Source organism: Ursus maritimus, unplaced genomic scaffold (genome assembly GCF_017311325.1).
Source record: "Ursus maritimus isolate PB19 unplaced genomic scaffold, ASM1731132v1 scaffold_31, whole genome shotgun sequence".
NCBI classification, from domain to species: domain Eukaryota; kingdom Metazoa; phylum Chordata; class Mammalia; order Carnivora; family Ursidae; genus Ursus; species Ursus maritimus.
This window is the reverse complement of record NW_024425675.1, coordinates 9637855-9659202: the sequence shown is the minus strand read 5'-3', so window position 1 is coordinate 9659202 and position 21348 is coordinate 9637855. Positions and strand designations below refer to the sequence as shown.

The 21348-nt window shown below is 35.4% G+C and overlaps 1 protein-coding gene and 1 non-coding gene across 2 annotated transcripts in view; both read right to left on the bottom strand.

Moving 5' to 3' along the window:
* The window catches only part of GPR158 (G protein-coupled receptor 158), a 434171-nt gene that overhangs the window by 36650 nt on the left and 376173 nt on the right, over nt 1-21348 (bottom strand). The gene's annotated exons all lie outside the window — the stretch shown is intronic.
* Nucleotides 14589-14695, bottom strand: LOC121106351. The gene has a single exon (XR_005838981.1). It is a non-coding gene; the product is annotated as a U6 spliceosomal RNA (small nuclear RNA).

Sequence of the window (21348 nt, the reverse complement as noted above, 5' to 3'; positions counted from 1 at the left end):
ATAAAAACATCAATAGCTATAGAAGGTAACTTCTTCAACTTGATCCTTATCAGGCTTTTATGAAAAACTCACAGCTAATATCATACTCAGTGGTGAAAAACTGAAATCTTTCCCCCTAATATCACAAACAAGACAACAATGCTGTGCTCACCACTTCTACATATCACTGTACCAAAATTCTAGCCATGGCAATTAGTCACGAAAAAGAAATAAAAGGCATTCATACTGGAACAGAAGAAGTAGAGCTATCTCTATTAGATGACATGATCTTAAATATAAAAAACCTAAAGAATACACACACAGATAATTTGAGCTAAAAAACAAATTTAGTAAAGTTGTAAGATACAAGTTCAACATATAAAAAAAACCACCACTCTTATTTCTGTATACTAGTGATCCAAAAATGAAATTGAGTAAACAATTCCAATTACTATAGCATGGAAATGAGTAAAATACCTAGGGGTAAATTTAACCAAGGAGGTAAAAGATGTGTATGTTGAAATCTATAGAACATCACTGAAAGAAATTAAATGAGAGCTTAAGAAATGGAAAGACATTCTGTGTTCATGGATCAGAAGATATAATATTTCTAAGATGGCAATACTTCCTAAATTGATCTATAGATTCAAGTCAATCCAGAGATTGCAATGTATTCCCTATTAAAATTCTAACTGAGGGGCTCCTGGGTGGCTCAGTCAGTTAAGCACCTGCCTTTGGCTCAGGTCATGATTTCAGGGTCCTGGAATTGAGCCCTGAATCAGGCTCCCAGCTTAGCAGGGAGTCTGCTTGTCTCTCTCCCTCTGATCCTCCTCCCAGCTTGTGCTGTCTCAAGTAAATAAATAAAATCTAAAAAAAAAATTCCAACTGACTTATTTTCAGAAATGGACAAACTGATACTAAAATTCATATGAAATTGCAAAGCACTTCAAATAGCCAATCTAGTAAAAAAAAAAAACACAACAAAGTGGGAAGACTCACACTTTCTGATTTCAAATGTTGCTATAAAGCTACACCAAGCAAAACAGTATGGCACTAGCATAAGGAGATTATCTATCTATCTATCTATCTATCTATCTATCTATCTATCTATCATCTATCTATCATCTATCTATCATCTATCTAACCGATCATCCAGAAATAAACATTTATTTATATCCATGGTCAACTGATTTTTAACAATGGTGTCAAGACTATTCAATAAGGGATAGTCTTGGAGTGCCTGAGTGGCTCAGTTGTTTAAGTGTTTGACTCTTGTTTTTGGCTCAGGTCATGATATCAGGGTCTTGGGATCAGGCTCTGCACTGAGTGTGGAGCCTGCTTGGGATTCTCTCTCTCTCTCTTTTTTTCTCCCACTGCCCCTCCCCCACCACTCACACGTGCACACTCTCTCTCTCTCTCAAAACAAAACAACAAAAAAAATGAATAATCTTTTTAACAGATGGTTCTGGGACAGGTGATATCCACATGCAAAAGAATAAATTTAGACCTCTACTTTATATGACATATAAAAATTAATTCCAAAGAAATCAAAGACCCAAATGTAAGAGCTAACATTATGAAATGCTTAGAAGAAAACAGGAGTAAAAATTTTGACCTGGGACCAGACAATGGTTCTTAAATGTGATACCAAAAGTGCATGTAACAAAAGAAAAAATTAATTGATCTTCATCAACATAAATTTTTTTTGTATACCAGGGTACACTCTCAAGAAAGTGAAAATGAAAACTCACAAAATTGAAGAAAATATTTTCAAATAATTTTATCTAATAAGGGTCCATATCCAGAATATATAAAGAACTCATAAAATGCAACAACAAAAAGGCAAATGACCTAATTAGAAAAATAGGCAGAGGACTTGAATAGACCTTTCTCTACAGAGATATAAACACATGAAAATAATCTCAACATCATTACTCACTGGAGAAATATATATCAAAAGCACACAGACTAGGACAGTTGTAATAAAGATAGGTGGGAAATCACTGTTGGTGAAGATGTGGAGAGGCTGGAAGCCTCATACACTGCTGGTGGGAACAGAAAATGGTACAGCCTCTGTGGAGAACAATTTGGGTGGTTCCTCAAAATGCTAAACATAGATTTTCCATGGGAGCAAACAATTCCATTCTTGTTATTATATGTTTATGAGAACTGAAACGCAGATTCATACAAAAAGCCTGTATATGAGTGTTCATAGTGACATTATCCATAATAGGAGTGGAAACAACTCATCCATCAAATGATGAATGGATAAACCAAGTGTAGCATATATATATACAATGGAATATTACTTATTGATAAAAATGCATGAAGTACTGATACATACGACTTAGACAAACCTTGAAAATATTATGTGATGGGAAAGAAGCCAGACACAAAGAGCCGCATATTGTATGATTCCATTTTTATGAAATGTCTGGAATAGGTAAATCATCTGTAGGGACAGAAAGCAGATATGTGGTGGTCAGGATTTGGGGAAGGGGTGGTCTGCTCAATGGGCTTGAAGTTTATTTTTGAAAAATATTCTGGAATTAGGTAATTGTGATGGTTGCACAACGTTGTGTATGTACTAAAAGCCAGAAACTGTACACGTTAAAATGGTTAAAAGGGTGAATTTTATGTTGTATGAATTTTACCTCATTAAAAAAAAAATACAACGGTTCTCATTCCTGCAGAAAAGGAGAAAATTCTTCTGTACCTTCCTGAACAGTGCAGCCCCTGTTTATTGTAGTTCCAGGGTATCCTTCGCCTTCTGGCTGTTTTTTCCCTCCCCCAGGTGCTGAGGTGAGATGCACCAGCAGTAAAACTTGGGCTTTGCACTAGTTTATTTGCAGTGAGACTAATTTAGACTTATGTACATCGTTCCTCTCTCACAAGAGTTCATTCTGCAATCTTAGGCCTATAAAAAAGATGGAAGAAATCTGATAATCGATATAGCATGGTTGAGTCCCTAAAATAGAGGTCAGTTACACTAATTGACCTAAAATCAGACCTTCTTTGTTTTAATTTGGCAAAAACACCTATTTCCTAAACCACGTTCCTTTGGAATTGTTTCAATTGTAACAATATTGCAAATAAAGAACATTTCATAGCAATTGAGTGCTTGTGCTCCAAGGATGTTTAATTTTGAAAAGTTTTGGATAAAATCTTGCAGAGAAAGATCTAAATATAGATACTATTGCTCCTTCACCACTGTTCTCCCACCCCCAGCTTACTACAGAAAGATACTTCAAACAATAAGCAGATGATGAATCATTCTGAAGACGAAGGAGAAGAAATCAGATTATCAAAAGTTAAGAATTACATGCTTGTTCCTTTCCTTACATCTAGAGTAAAAATAAATTCTATGGCCATTGTCTTCTAAGTACAAGTATAAAAATAGGTTCTGTCCTTGTATTTCAATTACTTAGCACTGATTAATGAGTAGAAATAATTTTTTTAAAAGATTTATTTATTCATTTTAGAGAGAGAGAGAGAGAGACCGAGCTCTCACACATGAGGGGAGGGCGGGGCAGAGGGAGAAGGAGAGAGAAAATCCTTAAGCAGACTTCTGCTGAGCACAGAGCCTGGCAGCGCTCCATGACCCTGAGATCATGAACTGAGCTGAAATCCATAGTCAGCTGCTTAACCAACTGAGCCACCCAGGCATGTTAGCAGAAATAATTTTAAGTTAAAATTTCATTCCAGGTTTCAGTGTTTCTAAAATTTAATGTTTTGCTATTTAATATGACATTTTGGTATTCAAAAACATGATTTTAGACAAACTATAAAAACAAATTTATTACAGATGGTTGCCTAATAGCATCATTACTTAAATGAGCAATTATATTACAATCTCAAAAGGGAAACATAACACTAATGGTTTTGTAGTTAGAAAATGTTTTAAATGACACCATTTTAATGTTACTATTTCAATTTTGATCTGTTCTTACTTTTAACTCATGATTTAGTTTTGCTGTCTGAAAAAACAAAACAAAACAAAACCCTTTTCCTCTGAAATAGGTTAATCACAGAGAAGTATTTCCCCAGGGATATCCTAAGGCAAAGTTGTTTGAAACTGTTTTCTTTTCAGTCATGATTGTTCAAATTGGAATGTGGTAGAAATAACAGAAAACTTGTTTCTCTTTCTTAGGGCAGTTTTAATAATTTTATAAGAGTCTTTCAGTCTCTTCAGCATACACTTAAAGATAAAGAATAGTACCAGACCATAGGGGACCACAATAAGATGACAAAAATCTCTGCAAATATATAGTTCCTCTTTTGTATGTGTGATTACTTATAAAAACAAGAAAACAAAATTCTCAACGAATAGTTGCACATTAACTTATTTACCCTATTTTAGGTGTTAGTCTCATATAAAAGAAATGCTAAACAATATAAATAATACAAAAATAAATATATAAAAAACTCTAAAATTACTGTTCCATTCACCTTCACCTTACCCCACAGTAAAATACACAAAATATACTAGCAAGTAGAAGATGACACCGCAAAAGAAATTCAGGAGATCTGCTGTGTATGTAACAACTGCTCAGTTTATCTGACTGGCAATATTTTTAACTTTTTAGATGGCAGTAATTATTCTTGAAACGGAAGAACTTTCAGTGAATGTCAATGAAACTTTTGGAAATTAATCATAAAGTATTATTGTGATTGCTCTTTGGTTCTTGTGCTGTTTAACTATTTACACTTTGTCTCACTGCTAGATTTAAAACTCTTTGACTTACACTTTGCAGGTCCCAAAGTCCCTACTACATCACCTTGCCTATTACAGGTGGTAAGTGTTATACAGCATCACAGAGACTCATCTATTTTTACATGCAATTTGATTCCTCCATTAAAACTATAATATATGATCAAAGTAAAAAAAAATAGAAAACTATAAACAAATAAAAAGAAAGAAATGAACGCTACCTAAAATAGCACTAGCTATACATAAACACTGTTAGCATTTTGGTGAATTTTATTCTCTAGTATGTTTTTCTGATGCATATAAAATATTTTATATTAGGATTATAATACATAATTTATATGATTTTTAAAATATAATATGGAATTCTGAGCATTGTCATATACATTCTATATTTGTAAATAGCATGACATAATCTTTTTTTTTTAAGATGTTATTTATTTATTTGAAAGAGAGAGAATGAGAGAGAGAGAGCATGAGAGGGGGGCGGATCAGAGGGAGAAGCAGACTCCCTGCTGAGCAGGGAGCCCGATGTGGGGACTCGATCCTGGGACTCCAGGATCATGACCTGAGCCAAAGGCAGTTGCTTAACCAACTGAGCCACCCAGGCGCCCAATCTTTTAAGCAAATCATTATTTTTTTTATTATAACCTACACACCAGTGAACATTTTTTTCTCACTCCTTCAAAGCCCTTGAAAGATGGAAAATAGAAATCTATTGTACTAACATACATATCAGCTGCTAGTATCCATATTGGGGAACACTGTTTCATCTCTTTTGTCAGGTTTAGAATGGACTGAAAAAGTAATTGAGAAGACAGGTGGTAGTACAAGGTTAACAGGTTTTAAAGATATAAGGTTTCATATTTTAATACTGCAACAGATGCCAACTTAGGAAAAATCTTCTAGTGACTAAAACACATAGGAAAAATTTTATCTACGTAAAACCTGGCTATAATATGAAAAGAATTAAGCAGCCTTCTGTAGATGGACCCTTCTTAGCAAGTTAAGAAGTGTTTGCGATTATAGCCTTCAAGGCCCCCTTTTACATGAGCTTGATCTATTTTAAGTGCCCTTCATAACATTCTCTGCTTATAGACTAGGGCCTGCTGTATTGTGTAAATACACGTTCTACCACATTCTCAAATCCTCCACACCGCTGACAAACCTCTCTCTTTCACGTCACCTTCCCAGACTGCCTGACTGGGTATTACATTTTCTTGCTGACACCTACAGTGTAATCTATGTTTCTGCAAATGTTTGTTCTCCCTATTCGCCAATATTTTAAGAATATTTATGAACATTCTTGCAGATAAATTTTTGTGCACACCCTTAATTTTTTTCTTTAGATTTCAAAAAATAATTCGCTTTTTAAAAAGCTCTTGATACGTATTACCAAATATTTTTAGTGGATTGTTACCATTTATACTCTGTTCTGCAAAGTATGAAGCTATCTTACCCACTGGACATTTAATATTATTGATAGTTATAATGGAAAAAGACCCTTTCTCCTGAAATAAATGAAATATTAATCTATAATTTCTCATTGTTTTACTCAATTTTTTTGCATTTAGTTTTATAATTTGTTGAAATTCTTCTAAGTTGAGATGAGACCATAAGGTAATTTTTTCTAGACAAAGACCTAATTTTCAAATCCTTGTTTGTTGAATTGGCCATTCTCATTCTATTGTTTTGGAAAACTTTCTCTCTAAAGGTTTTGTAGTGCTTTCATCTTGGTAATGCATATCATCTCTTGGGATTATTCCTAGGTATTTCAAGTTTACACTTAAGATTGTGAATAGGAAATTGTCATCATTACGTTCTCCAGTTTAAAGGTAAATAGAAAGGTACCGTTTTTCATACAAACCTATACACCTTCCTTACCTTTTCTTGATTGAACTTTTATAATTATTTGAATAATTCTTTTTCAGAGGTAGCATTCACCTACCATAAAATTCTCCATCTTATGGTGTATTTACAAAATTCGGTGGTTTTAGTATATTCACAAAACTGCGCATCATAACCCTTCTCTAATTCCAGAACATTTTTATTACCCCAAAAAGAAACCTCATACCCACTAACTGTTACTCTCCATTCCTCCTTTTCCCCTAGAGCCTGGTAACCACTAATATACGTTCTGTCTCCAAAAATTTGTCTATTATGAATACTTCACAAAATGAAATCATAGACTATGCGGCATGAATCAATACACTTCATACTCTTTCTGATGAATAATCTTCCATTTTATGGATATACCACAGACTGTTCATCCATTCATCAGCTGACATATGGGTATATGCCTAGGAGTGGAACTGCTGGGTGACATGGTAACTTTATGTTTAATATCTTGAGGAACCGAACTGTTTCAGAAAATGGCTGTACCATTTTACAATCCCACCAGGAACGTATGAGGTTTTCAATTTCCCCACATCCTCACCAACACTGTTATTTTATGACTTTTTGACTACAGCCATCCTTGTGGGTTTGCAGTGCTACCTCACTGTGGTTTGATTTTCATATCTCTAATGACCAATGAAAAGTTCAGCGTCTTTTCACGTACATACAGGCCACTTGCGTATCTTCTTCAGAAAACTGTCTATTCAATTCAATTGCCATGTTTAAAGTTGGACTGTTTGTCCTTTAGTTGTTGAGTTGTAATATTTCTTTACATATACTACATACCAGACCCTTATCAGATACATAATTTGCAAATATTTTCTCCTATTCTGTGGATTTTCCCTTTTTTTGCTATACAGTTTTATTAAAGTTACATTTATTTATAGAGAAAGACAAATTCCATATGATTTCACTCATATGTGGAATTTAAGGAACAAAACAGATGATCATAGGGGAAGGGAAGGAAAAATAAAATAAGATAAAAACAGGGAGGGAGGCAAATCATAAGAGGCTCTTAACTATGGGAAACAAACTGAGGGTTGCTGGAGGGGAGGTGAGTGGGGGATGGGGTAACTGGGTGATGGGCATTAAGGAGGGCACTTGAAGTAATGAGCAGTGGGTGTTGTATGCAACTGATGGATGACTAAATTCTACTCTGAAACTAATAATACAGTAGATGTTAATTAAATTGAATTTAAATAAAATTTCTTTTTTGAAAAGTTAATTTACACAGAACAAAATATACAGATTGGTGCACAAATCAATGACTTCTGATGAATGCAACAACTTATGTAACCCACAGTTCCATCAGTTCAGGAAGTTCCCGTATGCTTGTTTCAGCCAGTCTTCATCGGCGTTTGCCAAGAGACAGCTACCACTCTAATTTTTTCCCCTATAGATTAGTTTTACCTGATTTACATCTGATTTACAGATAAATAGAATTACACAGTAAGAACTGTTCTGTCTCTGCCTTGTTTTGCTTAACATGTTTTTGAGTTTTTTTTCATATTATTGTGGATAAGTAGTTAAGTTTTTGTTTTATTACTCAGGAATCTGACTTTGTATGAATTATTATAACTTGTTTATCCATTTTTCTGTTGATGGACATTGAGTTGGTTCAAGTTTGGCGCTATTATAAAGAAAGCCATCGTGATCATTCTTGCACAAGTCTGTGTGGGTATGTTTATTATTTATCTTGGGTAAATGTCCAGGAATAGAATTGCTTGATCATATAGTAAATGTATATTTAACTTTGTATGAAAATGCCAAACAGTTTTCCAAGTGGCTAAGCCATTTTTCATTTTCACTAACAATGTACGAGTGTCCCATCTGTTCCACATTCTCACTAACATTGGCGGTGTTAATCTTTTTAATTGTAGTCATTCTAGTAAATTATAAAATGGTATCTCACTGTGATTTTAATTTTACGTTCTCTAATGACTAATAATATTTAGCATATTTTATGGTCATTTGTGTGTCTTCTTTTATGAAGTGTCTGTTCAATTCTTTCTTTTTTATTGTATTGTTTGATTTTTCATAATTTGTAGAGCTTTATATATTGTGGATAAAATCCTTTGAAAGATATATATATAATGAATATTTTCTCCCAGTCTGTAACTAGCCTTTTTACCCTTTTTTAAAAAAAACTGAGGTATAATTGACAAGTAACATTATATTACTTTCAGGTATACAACATAATGATCCAATATTGGTATATCATGAAGTGATCAACACAGTAAGTCTAGTTAACCTCTGTTGCCATAAATAGTTACAAAATATTTTCTTATTATGAAGACTTTTAAGGTCTACTTTCTTAGCAACTTCCAAATATGCAATACAGTATTATTAATCATAGTCACCATGCTGTACATTATATTTCCATGACCTACTTATTTTATACCATTTGACTCCTTTCACCCATTTGCCCATCCCCCACACCTACACTTTGGCAACCACCAGTTTGTTCTCCTTATCTATGAGCGTGGTTTTTTGTTTTGTTTTGTTTGTTTTTTAGATTTCACATATAAGTGAGATCATACAGTATTGGTGTTTCTCTCTATGACTTATTTTACTTAACATAATACCCTCCAGGTCCATTCATGTCTTTTTTTTATGGCTGAATAGTATTCCATTGTATATATCTACCACAATATACCATTGTATATATCCAATTTTAAATCATTTTTATCCATTCATCCATCAGTGGACACTTAGGTTGTTTCCATATCTTGGCTATTGTAAATAATGATGCAATGAGCATGGGGTACATATATCTTTTCAAGTTTGTGTTTTGTTTTCTTCAGATAAATACCCAGAAGTGGAATTGCTGGACCATATGGTAGTTCTATTTTTAATGTTTTGAGGAACCTCCACACTGTTTTCCATAAGAATGCACCAATTTACATTCCCACCAACAGTGTAAGAGGGTTCCCTTTTCTCCATATCCTTGGCAACACTTGCTATTTCTTGTTCTTTAGTTAACAGCCATTCTAACAGGTGTGAGATAATCTTGTTGTGGTTTTGATTCAAATTTCACTGATGATTAGTAATGCTGAACATCTTTTCATGTGCCTATTGACTATTTGTATGTTTTCTCTAGAAATATGTCTATTCTACCCATTTTAAAATCAGAGATTTTTGTTATTGAGTTTTATGAGTTCTTTATATATTTTGGATATTAACTCCTTATCAGATATATGAATTGCAAATATTTTCTCCCATTTACTAGGTTGCCTTTTCATTTCATTGGTGGTTTCCTTGGCTGAGCATAAGCTTTTCATTTTGATGTAGTCCCACTTGTTTATCTTTGCTTTTATTGCCTTTGCTTTTGGAATCAGATTCAAAATCATCACCAAGACTGATAACAAGGAGCTTACTGCCTATGTTTTCTTCTAAGAGTTTCATGGCTTCAGGTCTTACATTCAAGTCTTTAATCCATTTAGAGTTAATTTTTGTGTATAGTATAAGATAGTGCTCCAGTTTCATTCTCATGCATGTGGCTGTCCAGTCTTCCCAGCACCATTTGTTGAAGAGATTATCCTTTCCCCATTGTATATTCTTGCTTCCTTTGTTGTAAATTAATTCACCACATATGAATGGGTTTATTTATGGATAGTCTTCTATTCCACTGATCTCTGTTTTGTTTTGTTTTTTTTTTAAGTGGGCTATATGCTGGGAGCCCAACACAGGGCCTGAACTCATAACCCTGATATCAAGACCTGAGCTGGGACAAAGAGTTGGATGCTCAACCTACTGAGCCACCCAGGTGTCCCTCTGTGTCTGTTTTCTATGCCAATGCCATACTGTTTTGATTGCTATAGCTCTGTAATATCACTTGAAATCAGGGAGCATGATGCCTCCAGCTTTGTTCTTTCCATTTGTTTGTGTCTTCTTCAATTTTCTTTCATCAATGTGTAATAGCTTTCAATGCACAGGTCTCTTGGTTACATTTATTCTTACGTATTTTATTCTTTTTTTTTTTTAAGATTTTTTATTTATTTATTTGACAGAGACAGAGTCAGCCAGTGAGAGAGGGAACACAAGCAGGGGGAGTGGGAGAGGAAGATGCAGGCTCATAGCAGAGGAGCCTGATGTGGGGCTCGATCCCAGAACGCCGGGATCACGCCCTGAGCCGAAGGCAGATGCTTAACAGCTGTGCCACCCAGGCGCCCCGGTATTTTATTCTTTTTGATGCAATTTTAAATAGAATTATTTTCTTAATTTCTCTTTATGATAGTTTGTTATTAGTGTATAGGAATACATTAGATTTTTGTATATTGATTTTATATTCTGCAACTTTACTGAATTTATCATTAGTTCTAACAGATTTTTGGTAGTGTCTTTAGGATTTTCTGTATATATTATGTCATCTGCAAGTTGTGACAGTTTTATTTCTTCCTTTCCAATTTGGATAACTTTTATTTCTTTTTCTTGCCTTATTGTTGTGGTCAGAACTTGAAACACTATGCTGAATAAAGTGGTAAAAGTGGGCATCCTTGGGGCTCCTGGGTGGCTCAGTTGGTTAAGCATCTGCCTTCGGCTCAGGTCATCACGCAGGATCCAGCCCCGCATCGCGTTGGGCTCTCTGCTCAGCAGGGAGCCTGCTTCTTCCTCTCACTCTGCCTGCTGCTCCCCTTGCTTGTGCACTCTCTCTCTGTGTCAAATAAATAAATAAAATCTTAAAGTAAAAAAGTGGGCATCCTTGTCTTGTTCCCGATCTTAGAGAAAAAACTTTCAGCTTTTCACCATTGAGGACGATGCTACCTGTGGCCTTGAGATTATGTATGGCCTTTATTATGTTTAGGTACATTCCCTCTATACCTACTTAATGTTGAGAGTTTTTATCATAAATGGATGTCAAATTTGTCAAATGCTGCTTCTGCACCAATTGAAATGATATGACTTTTGCCTTCGTTCTGTCACTTTATTTTTTATTGAAGGATAGTTGACACACATTATATTACTTTCAGTTGTACGACATAGTAATTTGAGAATTTCATACATCGTGCTATGATTCCTGCAAATATAGCTACCATATGTCACCATACAATGCTATTACAATATCATTGATATATTCCCTATGCTGTACCTTTTATCCCTGTAACTTATTCATTGCATAACTAGAAGCCTGTATCTCCCACTACCCTTCACTTTTTTCCCATCTTCCCACCCTCATTATTTTGTTACTTTCTTGATTGTATCCTTTGATGCACAAAAGTTTTTCATTTTGATAAAGTCCAATTTATCTAATTTGTTTCTTTTTTGTTTGTTTGTTTTTGTTTGTGCTTTGGGTTTTTCTCCAAGACTGTGAATATTTATGTTTCCTTCTAAGAGTTTTATAGTTTTAGCTCTTAAATTTATGTCTTTGATCCATTTGGAATTAATTTTTGTACATGGTGTAGAGTTAGAGGTCCAACCTCATTCTTTTGCCTAGAGAAACCTGGTATTTATGTGTGTATCTCTTCCTATGCCAGTATCACACTGTCTTGATTGCTGTAATTTTGAAGTAAGTTTTAAAATCAGGAAGTGTGAGTCTTCCAACTTTCTTCTTCTTTTTTAAGATTGTTTTGGCTATTCTGGTCCCTTTGCATTTCTATATGAATTTTAGAAACAGCCTGTCAATTTCTACAAAAAAGTCAGCTGGGATTTTAATAGGAATTAGGCTGATTCAATTTAGGAAATACAACAATCTGAAAATACTAAGTTTTCCAAACCACGAACAAGGGATCTTTCCATTTATTTAGGTCTTCTTTAATTTCATTCCACAGTGTTTTGCAGTCTTCAGAGCACCTTTCTAGTAGTTCTTTTGTTAAACTTATTCCTACATATTTTATTTTAATGCTATTATAAATGAAAATATCCCCTTAATTTCAGTTTTAGTTTGTTGCTAGTGTGGAAAATACAACTGATTTTTGTATATTGATCTTGTATACTGCACCACTGCTAAATCTGTTTATTACGTCTACTAGTTTTTTGGTGGATTCCTTAGGATTTTCTTTACAGATCACGTCATGTGCAAATAATTTTACTTCTTTTTTCCATCTGGATATCTTTTATTTCTTTTTGGAGCTTAATTGCTCAGGTGAGAACTTCCAGGACAATGTAGAATAGAAGTAGCAAGAGTGAACATTCTTATCTTGTTCCTAATCTTAGGGGGAAAGACTTCAGTCCTTCATCATTAAGCAGATGTCAGCTGTGGATTTTTCATATTAGGATTAGGAAGTTCCCTTCCATTCCTAGTATGCTGAGTGTTTTTATCATGAGGGTGTGCTGAATTTTTGTCAAATGCTTTTTCTGCATTTGTTGAGATGATCATGTGGTTTTGTCCTTTATTATGTTAATATACATTGATTGATTTTTGTATTCATGGGCTAAATCCCACCTGGTCCTGATGTACAATTCTTTTGGTTGCTGGATTCTGTCTGAATTGAGATTTTTATGTCTATATGCATAAGAGATATTGGTCTGCAGTTTTGTTTTCTTCTGATATATTTATCTATTTTTGCTATCAGGTTAATAGTGACCTCCTACAATGAACAGGAAATGCAGTTTTAGCTATTTTTCAGAATGACTTGCAAAGACTTAGTGTTAATTCTTCTTTAAATTATTGGTATAATTCATCAGTGAAACCATCCAGGACTGGGCTGTGTGTGGTGGTGGTGGTGGGGATTTTTGATTACTAATTCAATGTCTTTATTTCTTCAGATCTATTTAGATTTTCTATTTCTTCTTGACTCAGTTTTGGTGCTTTGCTTCTATCTAGGAATTTCTAGAATAGTTGTGCTTCCTGTATTAAGTTCCTTTTTAGTTCAAATCCAGTTTTTTGGACCTGGACACACGTGAATTCTGTGTAGTGGGCATGATGGTAACTAGAGGCCAAGTGAGCCAATAGCATGTTAGAAGGTATTACACAGGTAATACTATCTAAAATCACAAGCTTAACAATAGTCAGGTTTAAAGGAAAGTAGTCTAAATACACAAATTAAAAACCAGAGATTGTCAGATTAGACTTAAAAGAGACAAGGCCCAACTATAAACTTCCTCAAGAAATGCATTTTAAATATAAAACAAAAGGTTTAAAGTTAGAGTAATGGGAAAAAAAGATATCACATGCTAACATTAATCAAAAGAAATCAGAAGTAGTTATATTAATATCAGACAAAGTAAATTTCAGAGCAAAGAATATTATCAGGGACAATGAAGGTCATTTCATCAAGGAGTCAGTTCTTTATCATTATGAATAGGACATGAGTCTATGTCCTATAAATAGGACCTAACAACTCCAAATGTTTATGTATCTAAGAGCAGATCTTCAAAATATATGAAGCAAAAACTGAAAGAACTATGAGGAGAAACAGGCAAATATGAAATTTCCAACTACTCTCAATACAACAAGTAGAGATAAATTAATAAGGATATAAAAACTTGAACGAAATTATTGAACAACCATCAAACCACAGAAGACAAGTGCTCATGGAACACCTTCCAAGATAGATTATATTCTGGGCCATAAAGCGAGTCTCAATAAATTTAAGAGGATTCAAGTCATACGAGGTATGTGCTTCGAACACAACAGAATTAAATTAGAAGTCAAAAACAAAGATTTATGGAAAATCCCTCAAATATGTGCACACTAAATAACACTTCTAAATAATTTGTGAATCAAAGAGTAACTCAAATTAGAAATTATTTTGAACTGAATGAAAACGTAAACACAACTCAGGTATTTTGGACTGGACATGTGTAAATGCTAGGGAACGGGCAGCAGAGTAAACGGAGGCCAGGGGAACTGATGGTGCGACAGAAAAGACACGGGTGTGTCCATCCAATAACGCAAGCCATGCCCCTGTCTCTGAGCCTGACAACAGCAGCCGGGGATGGCAGTAAAAGGCTTGCAGAAGCAGATTGTCTCATTGTGGCCTTTCCTTCTTTCTCTCCTCCCTCCGTCCCTCCCTTCCTTCCTTTCTGTTTAAGTTAATATATTTATTACAGCAGGTTTTTAGTCAAAAATACGGAATGCTTCACGAATCTGCATGTCATCCTTGCGCAGGGGCCATGCTAACCTTTTCTGTGTTGTTCCAGTTTTACTATATGTGCTGCTGAAGTGAACGCTCACTATAGCCTTTAAAGCCTGGCTGCCCTTCTTTTTGCCACACGAATGAATTAATCTCATTTGCACTTATTCTCTTCTATCTACTTCACATGAGGAAAAGAAACATTTCCACTTGAGGGCATACAGGATTTGTTATTTTCTTTCTTTCTTTTTTTTTTTTTTTGTTAAAGATTTTATTTATTTATTCGACAGAGATAGAGACAGCCAGCGAGAGAGGGAACACAAGCAGGGGAGAGGAAGAAGCAGGCTCATAGCAGAGGAGCCTGATGTGGGGCTCGATCCCATGACGCCGGGATCACGCCCTGAGCCGAAGGCAGACGCTTAAACGCTGTGCCACCCAGGCGCCCCAGGATTTGTTATTTTCTAATGAAGTACATTAGAATAAAGTATTTATCGACTATAGTCTGAGAAATACTAATTCTGAATTACCAGATGGGTTTATATTCAAAATTTTAAAGTTGATTCACACACACACACACACACGCACGCATATACAAGTCAAAACCATATAATCCAGGCAATAAAAAAAATCCCATGTTTCTGATGTGCTGAACAGCCCCCAAACTATATATATCAAGTCAAACCTATTTCCAGAAATCTTGACATAAAATGTTGATGCTGTGACTAGAAACTGGAGCATGTATATATATAGAAAAAACAAAAAGAGAAGTTTAATATTGAAAAGCTTTGAATGTAGATGTTATAAAATAAAGTGTATTTCAAAATTATGTGTCACAAAACAAGTAGGACATCTGATGTCAGACAAAACAAGTAAAGCTTTAAGTCTCTTCAGTTTTCTGAGTGAGATATATTCCCATTTTATTCCTGTCTCATGTTTAATATATTCTGAAAAGCAGAACAATTAAAAAATGAATTTTGCTTTTATTTCTAATTGTATTAAAAAGTTACTCATTGATGTTTTAAAGGTCCTGCATGAATATAGACCTCCAGTTAATAAAAAACATCTTTTATCAATATGCTTGTATTTCCCAAATCTTTCACTTCCCGTAAGTAGATTAAATTGAACATACTAATTCATAAATGAAGCTATTCAAGCCAGCCACACTTAATTAGCTTCTGAGAGTGACAAGAATATACCAATATAATTAACAATATTTAGGGTCATTCAGCTGGGGTCCTACAGGAAGCTAGATAGGGCAGTGTGAAGTCATTAGAAGGGCCAGGGTGGGGAGGAATGAGCAGAGGGAATGGTCTTATCTGCGAGTTAGAGATTTTATAATCAAAGAGTAATTCACTGGAGCTTAGGAGATTCTGTTTTCCTGGTTTCTAGGGAGCCATCCATAAGGACTAGCGGTATGCGAAGTCCCATAGGACTCAGACTCGGGCAGCTCCGGACAGATGATGAGTATGCCAACAAAGGGGAGATGAGTACAGGAAGGAGATGTGACAGGGCCCACTTTGCTTATTTCTCAGGTTTCAAGGGCCTCTCTTCTTCTAGGTCCTTCCTAACATATGAGTGATCCGAATGACAGAGATGTAGTGCCTGCAAAACTACGGTGTGTAACTGCACACTTTCGGAAAGTTAATTAGACACAGGATAGCACACAAATTGTTCTGTGCATTAGCACGAGTTGTTATGGTGCATTTCAGGCCAATGCTTCCTGAATTAATGAAATTATGAAGTGAATTTCTATTGTTACGAGCCAAATGACTTTTGATCTTTCCTGTTTCATTGAAAATAATTTAAAATTGTAAAAATATCTCCAGGGAAATTGTTTAAATCTTAATACCACAAAGCCTAGGCTGGCACTTAATGAACTAAGAAACTGGAAAAGAGAAGGTCAAATTATTTACTAATCTATTTTTTCCTTCAAATCTCTTAAAATGCCAGTAATAGAGATAGTTCCAGAACATAAATTTAAAACCTTTATTTTCTAAATTGTCATCCCAAACATGTCATTCTTCCATAGGGCATCTAGGTTTTTTTTTAGTGTATGAAAAGTATGGGTGTATGAGGTAAGGTTCTGATATTTTGTAATTTACCCCTGAAGCTAAGTAACTTTCTTTGGCTTTGGAACTTGCTTAGCTACCTATTGACAAAGATTCTCTCCTTAATCAAATTTCCCAGCCAGGCTCCTCTGAGTCTTCTCCTCGACTGGGCCCAACCTTTGGACTTTCCTTGTCTTTCCATTGCCCGATTGTAGCAAGAATCTTACTAAGTCAGCTTAGTGAGAATCTCCAATCTTTGATATCTGAGACCATCTTGGCCTGCCTTTTGCGAGACTCCTGTCAAGTTGGTTTAGCCAGAAATTCTCCTTTGCCTCTGATGCTTTCTCTTAGTAGTTTTCCATCCACTGAACCACACCCTGCTCCTTAACTGTAAATCCCCACGCTTCCTTTATGAATTCTGAGTTGAACCCAATCTCTCTCCCTGGCTGTGAAAACTGCAAGTTGTTGTGCCCATGAATAAAGTCTGTCTTACCATTCTTTAACAAGTGTCAGAATAATTTTTCTTCATTGACAATGTCAGGACAGTACTCTGACAGGGAAAGAGAGCTTCCTCAGAAGCTTATGAATGAGTCTCTCTTCTCTGGGACAATATGGTTCTTAAGAAATGTCACTATGAGTAATTCTTCACTTGAAGTTATTCCTACATCCAGATCGGCAGCCAGAAAAGATCATCAATCACAGTGAGCTCAGCAGAAAGGAGGACCTGAAATCCCCATCTTTACCACCATCCATATGGCAAACTCTTCCCATTTTCTAGTCAAAACTAATGTCCACGGCTACATGTTCAAAGGACGTGTTCTTGATACGTTATTTTGGCGGAGGTGGGCAACTGGCTAAAACCATTTTGAAACTGTGCCATGTCCAAACCCCTATGGGCCATGATTTGGGACCTTAAACATCATTCATCTGTGAGCTGGGGTAAATGCAAGATTTTTAGAACACTCTTGTGTATGCCCATAGGCATTTTGCTCAGCCACCCAAGAACAAAGGTTGTTACTGTTCTGGCTTTCATAAATGAGGGCTCACCGACACCCCGCTAAGGCAAATCTGCAGCTAATATACAGTCTAATGTGCTGAGTCTCTATCTCAAATTGCCTGCCAGCCAGTGGTTCTCATAAGTTAAGCTAAGAAGGCAACCTTCATTTTGTTACAAGCTCTTAGCATCTCTAGACAGTCCTAACTTGCTTTTCTTTCTTTTTTTCCCCAAAAATTTAAGGTATCTTACTGTATTTTATGTATCTTTATAAAGAATACATAAAATAAATAAGTATAGGTAACTTCCAGTCACTTTTTAAAATTTACGAGGAAACAACCAAAAAAATAAAATAAAAAAGAAAACATAAAACCTTCCCACAAAGTGTAAATATTTGGTACTAATGAGCACAGTAGAGAAAACTGCTACGTATTGTGTTGTATCTAGAGCAAGGAATACTGAATAATGTATGAAATGAAAATCCCTAGTCCAGAGCCAGAAGTAGGCTTTTTTACAGCTTGCTTAAATATTCATTTTAAATATAGTAAAAAAAAGTCTTTTGTTTTTTTTTCTTGATTAGCCTTGGAAAAAGGAAAAAGACAATTTGTTTTCAGAAGCCATATTACAGGGAATAGGAAAATGTTCTTGGAGCATTAAATTTCTTAATCTCTCTCCACCTCCTTTCATTTAAAACATTTCCTCATTTTGCCTCTTGAAAATAGACTCAGCTTTTCTGAACCTAGAGATATTATTGCCTTACCAATTTTCTTAAACAAACAACTTAGCAAGTATTCTGTGAACCCGCACAACCACACAAAGAACTAGATGTTCTTGTAGATCTGTCCTGTATCTCATGTCCCAAGTCAAACATCTGTATGGTTACTTAAGGAAACTCCTCTTTATAAATGAACCTTCTTCATTTTTCCTACTTCAGCTCTATTTTCTCTTTGATCCATATTAGGAGAGCTAAAACCTGTACCATTCGTCCTTCTTTTTCCAAAAAGGAACAGCCTCAGTTTCAAATAAATTGCACCGCATGAATGGCCTGCCAATGAGGTGGGGCAGTGGGACTGGCTTGCCCTAGGGTGTAAGTAACAAAGGGACCCATTTGCCTGTAGCGAACTTAGGGCAATAATAAAGACAACGAAAAGTTGGTCTACTTTTTATCACCATCATGTGCTAGTGATTCTAAATGTCGGTGATAAAAGATGGCTCCATGAAGAGGCAAACCACTCTCACCTTACCCCCAACTTGTTACACCCCTATATTGCACTGTTAATAAATTAAAATGCTCTTCTGCAATTTTCCTTTGGACAGGCACGGTAGTCTCTGACTGTATAATTCTCAAATACAGGGAGAGACCACTAAATTAAAAAGTGGAAGATTTGGTAAAAGTGGATGAAACCTTCAAGTTCCCTCCCAGGCTAATAGTATCATTTCTGTGACAGCATGAGATCCTGTTCCTTTTTCATATTTGTGTCAAGTTTTCAGGGCTACTGGAATTCTGTAAACACTACCATCAATCAGAGAGAAACCAGGAGATGGAGAAAGAAATGTTCCATAATTTTACTAAGCCTTGAGGGAAATGACTGAAATAAAACAAAAACTCAGGTCTTTCTTGCCTGTCCTATTCCCAAGGGACTTTAACAGTCACTTTATGTATCTGTACTGATAATTTCCTTAGAATTTTCTGCCTAGAAGGTAGGATTTACTTTTTGGAAAAAAATCTTGAAATAAAAAATGAAGTTTTTATGAAAATGATATATGGCATTCACCATGCTATCTTGATACCTCAATCTATCTTGGGTCAGGTCCTCTAAAGCCTAGTTCTGTGCCTTTCTCCATATTTTTCCAATGAATTTCCTTATTGGTTAATTCAGCCGTAGAAGCCCCAGCCCCTTGATATATTTACACATATTCCAGTCATGTTTAGCCTTTACAACAACTTTACAGGTGAGGTGAGAAAACTGATTTTCAGATGTTAAAATAATTTGTTCTTGGTTGTACAAATAGTTAATGTCAGAACTGAAATTTGAATTTGGATTTGTTAGGATTTATGCTTTTCCTCTTTTTTTATTTTTTTAAAGAGTTTTTATTTACTTGTTTGAGAGAGAGAGAGAGAGAGAGACAGTAAGCAAAAGTGCACAAGCTGGGTGGGGGGGCAGCAGAGGGAGAGGGAGATGCAGACTGACTCCCCACTGAGCAAGGAGCCCAACACAGGGCTTGATCCCAGGACCCTGAGATCACGACCTGAGCCAAAAGCAGATGCTTACCCAACTGAGCCACCCAGGCGCCCCTTTATGTCTTTCCTCTTTATCATGTTATTACCAAATCTTAGAAGTCCACATGTTGCTTAAATCTAAAAGATATCAACCAAAGACACCCATGGCAGCTGCATTCACTATAACCATCCGCCCACTCACTTAACAAATACCTAAATATATAAATATAGGCACCATGCACAACTAAGAATGGGGAACATGAAACTGGTTCAGCCAGTCACTTCCAGTGAGTTATTCACATTCCTCTGGGATGCTAATTATTCAGTTTTATAGACTGAAACAATATTGGAATTGGTTAAATTTAAGCAATATGAAAAAAAACCAGAATATAATATAAAGCCATATGGTTCAGACAGGATAAGAATAATTCAGCTCATTAAATTAGAAACAGTTTCTACTTGATTTAAACCTTCAGTGGTAACTCTTCGATACAATGACTTCTAAAGACATATAGAAAATAGCTCTAAGTCCAGTCTTTGAAATAAATGAAAGAATGACGGACTAGTTTCTCAAATTCCAATCATTTGCATACCACACTCAAGATTTCTGCCTAAGTCTGCACACTAGCTATATACTCTTTAAATCAATTTCTATTTAAAATATTTTAAAGGAAACTTTATATTGCTACTTTAAATGAAAAACTGATAATACAGAAAGAGAAAGTAACTATAGAAATACAGTGAGACGGTCAGTAAGTTATATCAAGGTAGCATTGCAATGGAAAGCTCTGAGCCTGAAGCTTGACGTGCTCTTTGTTGCAAAGGGAGATTAGCAAGTGCTTGGCAGGTGTTAGAGACCTACTAGTTCCACGCTAATTTTTCTCTTGGAAATAATCAGAAGGATGGACAGAATGTCTGAACGGAAGTAATTTTCTTATTACGTGATTCAGTGCTATTTACTACTGTGTTTGTATCCCACCAAACAACCTCTTGCAGACCACGGAGTTATATATTCTAGACATGTGGGGACCTCCAGTGAGTCAGGGGACTGTGAATGCATTACGCGTGGAGAGAACTGTTGGAAGCAGCTTCTAAGTCTGCATCTGACATTTTTATTCATTCAACCAACGACTAAGACGTACTAAACACCTCCCATGTATCAGTCATTGTGCTAAGGGCAGGGGATTCAATAGTAAGACCCTCACTTCGAAGAGAAAGTAAATTAGGTAAAAATGAAGAAGATAATTAAATAAACAAACTGTATTATATAATAGAGGACCCAAGAGATGCTAAGTGCTAGACTCATAGGGAGAGGGATCATTTTTAAATCTCAAGAGGTCACCCATTCTCTCAGGATTTCTAGAAGCCTTATTGTCTGTTATAGGCTGCCAATGATTACTCACTTCCTTTGGTGAACAATGGTTGAAAATAGCTATTGTGTAAGGAATGGAAACCGGAAGATACTTGAAGACTACAAAGACATAAGA